Source organism: Adiantum capillus-veneris, chromosome 12 (assembly GCF_014529385.1).
Source record: "Adiantum capillus-veneris isolate H3 chromosome 12, ASM1452938v2, whole genome shotgun sequence".
NCBI classification, from domain to species: domain Eukaryota; kingdom Viridiplantae; phylum Streptophyta; class Polypodiopsida; order Polypodiales; family Pteridaceae; genus Adiantum; species Adiantum capillus-veneris.
This window is the reverse complement of record NC_140942.1, coordinates 77,830-88,424: the sequence shown is the minus strand read 5'-3', so window position 1 is coordinate 88,424 and position 10,595 is coordinate 77,830. Positions and strand designations below refer to the sequence as shown.

General features: G+C 39.2%; 2 pseudogenes; both read left to right on the top strand.

Annotated features, from left to right (window-relative positions):
- The first annotated feature begins 8,163 nt into the window (after positions 1-8,163).
- Positions 8,164-9,613, top strand: LOC147445192 (shikimate O-hydroxycinnamoyltransferase-like; annotated as a pseudogene).
- A 139-nt stretch (positions 9,614-9,752) lies between these two features.
- On the top strand, positions 9,753-10,329 carry LOC147445191 (hydroxycinnamoyltransferase pseudogene; annotated as a pseudogene).
- Positions 10,330-10,595: the final 266 nt, after the last annotated feature.

Below are 10,595 nucleotides of genomic sequence, written 5' to 3'. Positions count from 1 at the left end.
CTTGAGTTGGGGAAGAAAGAGGAACCAATCACCTTGCAGGATGGTTATCTTCTCCATGGAAATAGGATATGTATTAGCCACTCACTTTGTGAGAAAGTCATGTATGTATCCCATGGTCCTCCCTATGCGGGGCATAGAGGCATTCGGCCTACTCTCTGAGGAGTAGAGACATACTTCTATTGACCTACCATGAAAGTGGACATACAAGAGTATGTTTCAAAATGTGTAGTATTCCAAAAGACTAAGTATGATAGAGGGAAGAAACCTGGATTACTCCAGCCATTGCCAATTCCTAATTCACATGGGAGAGTATATCTATGGATTTTATCTTTGGGTTACCCAAGTCTATCCATGGGAATATGGGAATATGGACAATAATCAACAGGTTTAGCAAGCAAGCACACTTTAAGTCACTCAAAAAGACTATTAAGGAAGACCAAATGGCAACTCTCTTCATATCTTAGATTTGAAAACACCATGAATTTCCAACATCCATCATGTCAAATAGAGATCCTAGAATGACCAGTAATTTTTGGAAAGGTCTCTTTGAAAATCTAGGTACAAGATTAAATTTTTCTTCTGCCTATCACCCACAAATGGATGGTCAAAGTGAGATAGCCAATCTTAGGATACTCGATCTACTAAAGACATATGCTACAAAAGTAGACCAACGCTCACAATGGAAAAAGTACTCACCTCTTGTAGAGTATGCTTACAATAATATTGTCCATACTTCTATGGGAAAATCACATTTTGAAATCATTGAAGGAAGACCTGAAAGTCCCTTACTACTTAAAGTACATGGGAAGATTTTCACTGTCGATGAGTATAGTCATGACCTACAAGAATCTTTTCAAAAGATTAAGGAGACTATATCCATCTCTCATCAAAGGAAAAAAGATGCTACTAACAAGCACAGAAGGGCCTTAACACTCAAAGAAAATTATTGGGTCTTACTTAAGTTTCTCAACGCTTGATTGAGGAAAAGTAAAGGGCAAAAATCCTATGGGCCATCAAAAGTATTGTGCTAAACTAGCAAAAAGATATTATGGTCCTTTTCAAATCTTGAAGCCAATTAATGAGATGGCCTATTAACTCAAGTTGTCCAACCATTGGCTCATACACAATGCTTTTCATGTGAGCCTCCTGAATCCCTATAAAGGAGAGACACCAAGTGAACCAATTACTGAATACCCTCCCAACATCGACAACCAAGAAGAGGTGCTACAACCAAAAGCTATCCTTCGGCATGAAGACAAGGTACTACAACATGGTAAGGTTCTCTGACGGTATCTTATTAAGCTCAACAATTATCCTTTTGAAGATGCTAGATGCATGCAAGCAATACAACTTAAGGATAGTATGAACCTTGTCAATGCTTACAATGCTACATTAGAGTAAGAAAATGTACAAATTTCTTTTACATTACCAATGTTTTTGTCTTATAAGACTAGTTCTCTTTTTATTGTGCACAAATTTAAGTAGTATGCATACTTAGAATCATGTTTGTGATGACAACGTCTCTCAAACACCAAGTAAAACTTGTCACTCTACTTGGGAGAATGAAATGGACTAAAGAGCAGACATTCTTGCGGCAGCAACGTTTCTCAAGCACCAACTGGACTAGTCATCCATCTTGGAATGATGCCGTAGGGTAAAAAGGGATCCTCTACTCACTAAGGAGGATTGACTAATGACTAAGGCTTTATCTCTTCTACCTCATAGTCGAGAACAATTATCATTTCAAGAGAGAGGTAATATCCTAAAATCTAGTATCTAACCAACCCAAATGATTTTCTCATATTAAACTAATCATTTAATATGGGAAAATAAATCGAAACAAGGGTTATAATATAGAAATGTGCTTACAAATATATACCATCATAGGGTCACTGGTAAAGGGGCCCAAATGAGGGATGGTTTGTCAAAGAGCAAGGCTAGCCAAGGGACCTTAAAGACCTTAGGGTTAGCTTCATTGAAGACATCCAAACGTTAGTGTTAAAAGTACTTTGACCTTAGGAAATCTAGGGCCGAGCTTGAGGTGGGAACACTACCCAAGATTGAGGTGCTTTTCATGCTTGATGGTTAAGGTGTGTGTCATGCTTGTTGACTAAGATGCTTGAGGTACTTGCCGTGCTTGCCGACTAGCGAGCGTGAAGTGCTTGTGGGAACATCAACCAAGCTTGAGGTGCTTTGTCGTGCTTGTGTCTCATAAGTCAAAGGCATCCCTACAAAGGAGGGTACGAGCCTCAAAGCTAGGGGGATGAGAGAGAAAACACACACACACAAGGCAAGCCAAGCCTCAAACGACACCAAGGACATATGTCAAGCCCCTACCCATGCTACCCTCATGAAGTGCTGAAAGCCTATTGTTTAGCCTCTAAAGGGGTCCAATGATAATTTAATTGATTTAATTGATTGTTTTTTGCAGTTATCAAGTCTCTCTCAAAGGGAAAGGGGGACACTTATCCCAAGACTACCCTTATTTCTTGATATGCATTCTACATCTGATTGGCCAGGCTTGTTTGGGTCCAATGAGCTTCCAAGCTGAGCTAGAAGAGGGGGTCAACCAAAGAAAAAAGGGGGGTTGCTTGGGGGTATACTCTCCCTCACACACTCACACACACTCTCATTGTGTGAAGTTTGCAAAGTGCAAGAGCTCCATCTCCTTCTCCAAGCTAGTAGAAAAGTTGAGAGCCTACACCAACACTCTTGGCTATGGAATGCAAATCCAACGAAGAGCCATGATTCAATGCTTAAGCTTGCCATCTTCTCCATCTTCATTACTATGATAATATGTATGCTAGCAAGAAGAGTGATGATAAGTGAGGAAGTATTTTTTTTGCTTCTATGATTTTTTCTGCTTGCTCTTCCGTACCCTCATTCCCCACTAGCTCTCTCCACCTTCGAAGTTGTTTGAGGCCTTAGGACTGAGGCTTGGGATAGTTAATTCTTTTTACAAAGTCTATGTTATGCTTTTGATGCATGACGCTTTCCATATTCATTGCATAACCTAGGGCACAAGGAACACAAAGATTGTATTCTACCAAGTCTCTCTTGATGTCAGAATCTATAACACAAATTCCGGTTGGAGGGGGGATCGGATCCATGTAAATCCGGTCCTCAATTGTTTTCAACTTCTCTAACTCTGTCTGTTGCAACAGTATTGTTCATGCCAAGTTAAGTAAGTATTATGATTATGCTGCTACCATCAATTAAGTCACTCTCTATCCTCTCAAAGTAGTCTCACAAAAATGCTCTCTTTAATTCTCCTAATTCCTCTATTCTCAATGTTCATAGGCCATTTCCATTACATAGAATATATCTTCTTTCTACAATCACCTGGCAAAACTTATCTAAAATTGTCCCTATACCCAAAAAAATTGATTGCTACCTTATAGAGGGGTGGCACATCATGGGTAAAGTGTAAAGAACCATTTTTCTTTGGATCTATCAACCAACTATTTGAATATGTACCCTAAGTACAAATCTCCCATAGAATATATATCTCCCTTTCTGCAAATGCCTAGGCAAACTCATCTACAATTGTCCTTGTATCCAGATTCCTCATTTCTACCTTATTGATGGGTTGCATGTCATGGATAAAACGTAAAGAACCATTTATCATTGGAACTGTGAAGAGCCACCTATTTGAATACAGAGCACAGGAAGGGTCCTTAATACCCTTCTTGATCTTTTTATTAAGAAACTCAATGAGTTTTAAAAAATGATCCTTTGAATCTGGAATAGGTAGCAAGTTCCAAGGTACATGAGAGATAGTAGAGACTCGAGAGTGAAGATTACTATAGAAACAACAATGGAAGAGTCTGTACACCCTATCTGATGTGTCTCAAATGCAAAAAAAATTAATGTTTGGCATGAATTTCTTAAAATATATTATTTTAGCTTTTGTCAAACTCTCATCACAACAAACCCTTAGCTCATTCAAAGAATCATATGTAAACTTATGCCCACTCTTACTCCTGTCTCAAACACTAGGCTACAAAGCAGCTTCCCCCATCCTATACTTGTATTTTTGTGCTACAAATATTGCCATTAGTTTCACTTTCTTTACCGCAAAATTATACTTGGTTTCCACTCGTACATCAAAACCTTGAGCATTTTTTAAATCTTCAATTACTTTGTACATTTCTATGGAGCATATATTCACAACCTAATTCCTAACACACAAATCACAATCCACTAAAGACTTCAAGTCTTCCATAGTATCCATAAATGAAAACTCATCAAACACACCTATAATCTCCAGGGGTTACTATATGTAAGATCTATATATCGTGTGCATTCAAGGATAGTTCATAAAACCCCTTAGCTATGAGTTTTTCACCAAAAAGGGGACCCTTTTTCTAGTCAATCTATAAATTTCTTTTCAAGAACAATTTTTCAACACTCTTCTATACGTGAAAATTTGAGGAACTATAGGAAACGGTATTCCCTGCTATTGAACCCATGTGATAGAAATTTTGCTATTGTAGTGAACCCAACCCCCCCCCCCCCCCAAACCTATTTCCTACACGAACTATCCATTCATGATTTATATATATTGGTCATTTTCTTTTTTGGTATGAAATATTTGATATGGGGTTAGCCTATGATCCATAGTCTATTAATGCAATGCATGGCTCTTCTAAGTCTCCCACTTTCACTAGAGTCTCGGTAGCTGCTCTTCTCTAATGACTCTTAGAGTAATAACTCTTATGAGCGGTATCTTATTCATCTTCATCACCCAAGAAATGACCTTGGTTTACTCCTCTTGTAGACTTGTAACATCTATTAACATTTTCATTGCTTTGTTTAACATAAACATGTACACATTATGCATTTCTAAATTCTTCTTCATCCTAGACACAAATAGACTCAGGAAGAGATTCGTGCTTTCTCTTAATAATGTCGATTATCTCTTTATGGAACTCTTGATTTTCTATGCCAAGAACCTCACCCAAAGTAAATGCAACCTTATTATTCAAAATCCTTTCTTCTATTTTTTTTTTGAGATTTGTTATTGCCTCTATATTGGAGGTAGTAAGCTGATACATCTTTTCCAAATTCACTTCGACTCTTTTTTGGTTAATAGTCTCCACCTTCAACCCATAGGCGGTTGCCTCAACCATTGAGATGACATGTGTAGTAGCCATGTCCTCAAATAGGTTATTCCTTCCTCCTCTGACAAATTACTTCCCAAAGGCTTACCTACTTCACTTAAGTTAATCTGGCCTCTTTAAAGAAAAAAAGATCGTTCATCAAAGCATTCATTGAACCTTTCACAACCCCTCCTTTCATTGTTGATACCATCACATCGTATGCACCTGTGTACAAATCCTTCTCTAGTTTTAGGTCTTTGCCTTGTAGATTGGTTTGATGGTTCTCTTCTAACCTTGCAATCTTTAACTGTAGTTCTTGAATTTCCTTGAAAACACCATCTAAGATAGATTTTTCCCTCTTTGGAACCACAATAATAACCTTTATAAAACTCTCACCAATGCTTGGGGCTTGAGTAAGTTTGACTATGATCTTGTCTCTTTGTCATTTTTTCTTAGCTAGCCCCCATGCTCATTTCCAATCCCCCTTGCATGCTCATTCATCTGAAGAATCACAACTAGCTAAAAACTTTATACCATCTATTCCATAGTCTATTAATGCAATTGATGGCTTTTCTAAGTCTCCCACTTTCAATTAGAGTCTTGGTAGTTGCTCTTGTCTAATGACTCTTAGAGTAATAAGTCCTATGAGTGGTATCTTATTCATATTCATCACCCAAGAAATGACCTTAGTTTACTCCTCTTGTAGACTTGTAACATCCAATAACATTTTCATCCTTTGTTTACCATAAACATGAGACACATTATGCATTTCAAAATTCTTCTTCATCCAGGACACAAATAGACTCAGGAAGAGATTGTTGCTTTCTCTAATGTCAATTATTTCTTTATGGAACTCCTGATTGTCTATGCCAAGAACCTCACCCAAACTAAATTCAACCTTATTATTCAAAATCGTCTTCCAAAAAAAATTTGAGACGTGTTGTTGCCTCTATATTAGAGGTAGTAAGCTGACACATCTTATCCAAATCAACCTCGACTCTTTTTTGGTCAATAGGCTCCACGTTCAACCCATGGGCGGTTGCCTAAACCATTAAGATGACATGTCTAGTGGCCATGTCCTCAAATAGCTTATTACTCCCTCCTCTGCCAAATTCCTTCCCAAAGGCTTACCTATTTCACTTGAGTTAATCTTGATCTTTGAAGAATAAAAGATCCTTCATCAAAGCATTCATCGAACCTTTCACAATATCTCCTTTCATTGTTGATACCATCACATCGTATGCACCTGTGTACAAATTGTTCTCTTTTTTTAGGTCTTTGCCTTGTAGATTGGCTTGATGATTCACTTCTAGCCTTGCAATCTTTAAGGCGAGCTCTTGCATTGCCTTGAAAAAACCATCTAAGATAGATTTCTTCCTCTTTGGAACCACAATAATAACATCTACAAAACTCGCACAAACTCTTGGGGCTTGAGTAGGTTTGACTATGATCTTGTCTCTTTGTCATTTTTGCTTAGCTAGCCCCCATGCTCATTTCCAATTCCCCTTACATGCTCATTCATATGAAGAATCACAAGTAGCTAAGAACTTTATACCATCTCCTCTTCAGGTAGTCAATGTAGCTCCATATCCTTTACATAACCACAAAGACACTTTGTTACATATCTACCATCAGATTGGTCAAGTTTATGCACCACTGATTGAAGGAATTTTCTTGAAGAAAGTTCTTTCTTTTAATAGCTGGTTTATGCTACATAAACACAACAAAGGCTTGAAACATTTGCATTACAATAGAATCAAAATTGCATCCCTTGTTGCTCTTATTTCTCTATAACTTAAAATCTTTCTATTGAGACCTTCAATTAAGCTTCCGTTCCATCACCCTAGCCCATTTCACGTTGGGTTCACCAAAAATGTATTCGAAAGTTTTAGGTGGTGTTTGAAAAGGACCAGGGTTTTGACTTTGAGAGTTCATCGCAAAAACTAGTAAATCATAGAGGATTCAAAGCAAAAGACACACTAAAATTGAGAAAAATGCTATTCATCCATCTAAAAAAGTACCAAAATCAACTCAAAACACTTGTATGTATGATGATATGGTGTAGACTCGCGCCTAATTGCACATATGAAGTGTTCATTTGTCCTATTATAAACCTTAATCTTTCGCTTCAATTACTAAATAAGACCATTTTATACAATCTTAGGCACTTCGTGAGACAGTCCCAAATGCTTACTTGAAGAGAGAAAACCCTATTTGATGGCCTTACAAGCTCGAACATGAGGTAGATACAGCACGCACGGGACTATTCTATAAAGTAGCCCCTTAGCTTGAGCAACCATGACCACCGTTGTAAATGTGTCATTGTGATATATGCTTCTTTGGCTATTTTTGGATTTGCTTTATCAATATGTTGCCATTTTTAGCCCAAGCAAGCTAGGAAAGATCCCCAAATTTGTGAGAAACTTTCCTTGGCCTCCAATTACACGTTGAAACCCACGTGTCAAGCATATTGGATACATTCTTTATAGATATACATGAAACTTGCTAATTTAAGAGGAGATCAACCGCATTAGACTTTCCAAGCAAGATGAGCGTGCCACTTCAAAACACTTGACAGTTGTACATTCCTAAATCAAGTTAAGCATTTATTCATTTGAGAAAATGTGCAAGAGTGATACATCTAGGGCCTCGTCTCCCTACTAAGGTATGTACACAGTTGGAACCATTGCAACCTCTCACACATATGACATTATGTACATTGTTGCATTTGGTCCCAGGTAGATATTTTATTTTCACATTATACACATGTCAACAACATCAAGTTTTGTGATGGCTGTGATATTGTACTATGCGTTTGTGATATTGTACTATGCGTTTGTGATGGCTGTGATATTGTACTATGCGTTTACTTGGACAACACAGTTAGACTATGGGGCACAGGGAAATGATGTGGAAAATGTAGCAACAATTTACACTTGCATATCAACATAATAGCGCATCAACAAATTTCGGGGCAAAGCCATTTAAAAAGTCGAGAGATGGCACAGTAGCCAACCATTCGAGATGACGAGAGATGCTCCATCAGATTCTCCATCAGGAGATGACGAGAGATGGCACAGTAGCACAGCACCACGAGAGAAGAGAAAAACGTCACGTGCGTTTTCGTTATTTCGTAGCATGGCGTCAAGTAGCACAGCACCACGTAGTTGCCGGGGAGGCGGGGGAGAGAGAGAGAGAGAGAGAGAGAGAGAGAGATTTAACGTCGTAGGAGCAATCCACAGAGAGAGAGAGAGAGAGAGAGAGAGAGAGAGAGAGAGAGAGTCTCTACGCCTTCTCTATAAGAAGAGAAGGCATTGCAACCTTTGGCATCTGGTGTGCACTCATCACGTTCCGCATTGCAACCTTTGGCATCTGGTGTGCACTTTGCAGCTTGGCATGCAAAACTCAAAAGCGTCAATACTTTTCTCCGGTAATTGTACATGAGAGAGAGAGAGAGAGAGAGAGACGCATTGCCCAGGGCTAGAGCTACTTTGAATCATGTTTACAATATGTTTGTCTATGCTTTGCCAGCTACTTCAAAAACATAATAGGACGACTTCTTCTCTTATGAGGTTTTGGAGAAGGCACTAGTGCCCTTCTACCCCAGTGGCAAGAAGGCTCTTGAGGTCCTATGCACGTATCTACCTTAATTGTATTGCCGAGGGTTGCTTCTTGTCGAGGCAAAGATCGATGCCATTATCAATGACTTTGGTGATTTGCACACACTCTTGCCCTTAAACAACATGTGCCTCATGTGACCTACACGGAAGAGTGACCACATCCTATGTAATTATTATGCACCATATTGGTTTATTTCGTAACAGTAGTCGACACAAATAATCTATAGTGGTAACATTCTTTCAATGATGAGGGGCCTCGCTTGGTGTGGGGATGGAGCACCATGTTGCTGATGGGATCTCCAGTACCCACTTCGTCAACACATGGGCAGACATAGCAAAGGGGGAAGGCATTCGACGTCATCCTTTTATCAACCGTACCGTTTTGCGGACGCGTGACCCATCTACACCAACATTTTCGCACATCGAGTATCAACCTCCCCCTTCACTATTGCCCTCTAGCAAATATGATCGCGGCATTGCAGTACAACCAAATGTAGTGGCAAAATGCAAGAACAAGCTCTCTTCACATCATAATGACAGTGGGCCTACAAATACGAACGACAATGTGGCTTGCAATTTTTTCTTTCTCACTCGAGCACAGGTAAAAATTATGGTTGGTTGCTCAATTGCATAACATAAGGTAGTGTTCCAATGTCCCGTTTTATAGTGTAATTTTCCCAAAAATCTAGCATTTTGGCATACATATTGGCTGCCTCATTGCCTTAATCTTAAAAATTGAGATTATGAACATGCTTTGTTTTGAGCACTGCCAGTCACACCCATGCAAAACTTCAACTTTGATGGCTAGCTCTTAGAATAAGTCTCAAGCATTTTCTTTTGTAGCCTGTTAGTCCAATAACAAGTGACGATTTCCGTTACAGTTGTTCATAATTTACTGTAATATTATGTTCATATTTTGTGTAATTTGAACATATTCACTGTGTGGTGCTAATTTAAGGTGTTTTCTGGGGAAAATTGTTGATATTGAGCATTTTAATGCTGGCACGTTGTGGAGCTGCAAGCAACGGCAATGGATGGAACAAGAGGGCTGACATACAGCACATACGAGGCAGTGGCAACACATGTGTGGAGGTGTGTGTCAAGGGCACAAGGGTTGAGTGAGAAACAAGAGACAAAATTGTACATAGCAATAAATGGGAGAAGCCGATTGCAACCAGCCTTGCCAAGAGGCTACTTTGGCAATGCCATCTTCACTGCCACACCCATGGCACAAGTCGGTGAGCTAGACAAAGGCCCACTAAGTGTGGGTGCCCAAAGGATTAGGGAGGCCATCGTACGTATGGACGATGAATATTTACTATCAGCACTTGATTATTTGGAGCTACAACCTGGCCTAGAGTTTCTTGTTCAAGGTTCCCACACCTTTCATACTCCTAATGTCCGTATCACCTCTTGGACCCACCTTTCCATCCACGATTGTAACTTTTGGTTGGGGCTGCCCCATCTTCATGGGCCCTGTTGGCATCTCATTTGAAGGCCTCCCTTTCATGCTTCCTAGCCCCTCTGGTGGTGGTGGCCTCTCCATTTCCCTTGCCCTTGCCTCCCACCACATGCCCACCTTTGAGCAACCCTTCTACCAGTTTTGATTGTCTCCATTGCCCCTAGTACTCTTTTTAGTATGAAATGGACATGCTAGCTTTTGTATAAGTTTTATTATCTTGCAAGGTCCTTCTCTTTATTCTCTAAGATTGATTCAATGGGCATGTGAGTTTCTCTTGTCTTAGAACACCCATGTGATTCTTCACCTTGTTTGGCTAGCCAAAGCTTTACAAATTTGGCCTTACTATGCTTTTTTTTATTGAAATGCATTTTCATTATTCAAAGGTCCATTTTTGACACCTTGTTTCCAAAT